Genomic DNA, 2,534 nt, shown 5'->3' on the forward strand with positions numbered 1-2,534 from the left:
CTGCTGGTGAGACGACAAGTTCAAAGGAAATCTGAATGTGAGTCTGAGACGTTTCTCTTTCAGGTTTAATTTGAATGTTGACCTGAACAACATCAAACTGTTCGGTGTTTGATGTTTTTCAGGGAGCAGTGGGACAGCTGACGTCGCTCTTCTGATCAATTATTGATTCAGGAAACAGCAAAGCATGAAACTGAGTTCATGTCTGGAAGATGTCAGATACATAAACTTCTCTTTAACATAAAGATTTGATTTTATTATTCTTCAGACTTTAACTGTGATGCTCTGATACTTTCACTAACATTCTCCTGTTGTCTTCATTTACTTTACATAAATATAACAGATTTGTTTGCAGAGCTGTTTATTCTTCTTATGCTGAACTGTGTGTGTTTGTGTTCAGACTTTAAACCAGAGCCAGACGTCGTCTACTCCTCACTGAAGTAGTCCACCAGTCCAACCACTGACGTCCAGCTGCTGGTCTCTAACTGGTCCACACAGCCACACAATGTTGATTTGCATATATTCTGTAGTGTCTTCTCATTATAATATACACTCTCAGTGTTTGTATGAGTGTATATAGTATAACTAAAACATGAATGTCATCTGCACAGCGTTGTCCTGCCCTCTCTGCAGCATCAATAAACTTTGCTGTTACATGTTGTTCCTGTCGTGTGGTTCTGTGGGTTTCAGAAGTATTGCTGATGGAAAATGTGAGTTGTGTTTCTAACTGATACACACCTCTATTCAGAGCAGATAACAAAGAACAGACACACAACTTAACCTCAACCACAGATTAAAAACAGCAGGAACATCTTTCAGTGGCTGAAATGACTCCAAACAAATTGTTTGTCGGAAGAGTTGAGTATCAATTTGTGTAAAGTCAATTAAATTGGTACGATTTTACTTCATTAAGAGTAATGTTGAATTAGTTTTAATCCTAAACAGGCACTTTTTCTGTTCACAGCTTTTCTATTTGGGGTTTCTAATGAATGTTAATCAAATCAAAACCTCAACAGTAGATTAGATTTAAATCAGTGAGCTGCCTTCATGTACAGTCTGAGGGATTTTCTCATGTGTAAAATTGCTGAAACTGTCTCCTCACTCTGTGAGTCACACCTGTTTGTGCTAAAGTGCCCACTAGTGGAAAGTTGCTTGGCATGACATTGTTCTTTAAACATGGCTGCGTGCTGGCAGTGCCATTATGCTGGACGAGTCGCTTATGTCGTGGATGTCGCAAGCCAATTTTGGCGTCTGATCCTGCGTCAAGTAACACAATCTTTGTGGCACATTGGCTGGTTGTCACTTCTGGATTTTTATAACTTGGCATGTTGAGCCGCGGTCGCTACAGCTGTGTTTAACTCACAAGTGTGCAACCATGTCAGTGTTTACCATAATTTTTATGATATTCCACTACAGGGGGTCAGAGACATACTGTTAGGTCTAATTGTTGAATGTTGCCATTGTGTTTCTTAAATTTGTACAGTCTTAGTTCAAGCAGTATTATCAAAGCTATTCCTTTGATCCTGAGCACCTCTAACCACTTTGTGTTGGGGGAGGTTTTATAGCAGATACATCCTATCTGGAAGATCTACTTCCTTTGATGTAAGCTTCCTGCGTTTACGACCCTTTGGTCAGCAGGAGGACACACACACACACACACACACACACGCACTTGCAAAACCACAGGCAAGGTACCCTTTGTGTGTATGTATACATCATATGTTAATGACCCTATGCATATTCAAGTAACCTCAATAAAAGGAGTGCTATGGGGAACCTGGCTGAGAGTCTCTGATGGAGGTCAAGTAGGTGGAACGACACTTGGCTCCAGGCAGGTCTCCCTCATGCATGAGTAACCCAAAGAACTTTGCCTACTTGTGTCTTGTTCTTGCGGTGTAGCAAATTGTCCTGAACGTTCCAGCGAGTAGGTTTACGCTACAAACCTATCACATACAGACATACAAAAGTTTGAAAATGGGAAGAAAACATCTTCTCCTAAAGCAGTGCTAAAGTGGCGATATTGTCTTAATGGCAACATCCATTGTTTAGGAGAACATGGCTTCCTGCACCATAACGATAAACGTATGTGAAACAAGTTTGCTGCAGTGAGAGACCATTACAGCGAGTATACTGAGGCCTTGAGGCCTTAGAGGTGTGAGGTGGAGGCAGGCGATGAGATCCTGGTGAGTTTCACAAGTTTTTGTTCCAGTTATGCCATATTTATTTATTTTAGCTGCTGAGATATTAGATGAAAACAATAAAATATAAATATCCAGTCTGTATCCCCAGGATAGGTATCCCACACAAATCAAGCCTACCTCAGTTAGTGAGAGACTTATAACTGAAGCCACTGAATCTTTGGAGTCACCCGGCGTTGAGGTACAAGGAAGCACCGATGAAAAGTAGGTTACTGGAACAAGAAGGCACAAGTGGGCAAGGGATGAGAATGGGACACACACACACACACACACACACGCACTTGCAAAACCACAGGCAAGGTACCCTTTGTGTGTATGTATACATCATATGTTAATGAC

The 2,534-nt window shown here is 41.1% G+C and overlaps 1 long non-coding RNA gene across 1 annotated transcript in view; it reads left to right on the forward strand.

Moving 5' to 3' along the window:
• The window catches only part of LOC120439459, a 929-nt gene extending 301 nt beyond the window's left edge, over nt 1–628 (forward strand). Inside the window, exons 2-3 of the long non-coding RNA XR_005612655.1 lie at nt 1–37; nt 123–628. The exon at nt 1–37 is cut by the window's left edge and continues 158 nt beyond it. This is a non-coding gene — a long non-coding RNA (uncharacterized LOC120439459). The remainder of the gene's footprint in view (nt 38–122) is intronic.
• Nucleotides 629–2,534: the final 1,906 nt, after the last annotated feature.

Source organism: Oreochromis aureus, linkage group 3 (assembly GCF_013358895.1).
Source record: "Oreochromis aureus strain Israel breed Guangdong linkage group 3, ZZ_aureus, whole genome shotgun sequence".
NCBI classification, from domain to species: Eukaryota; Metazoa; Chordata; class Actinopteri; order Cichliformes; family Cichlidae; genus Oreochromis; species Oreochromis aureus.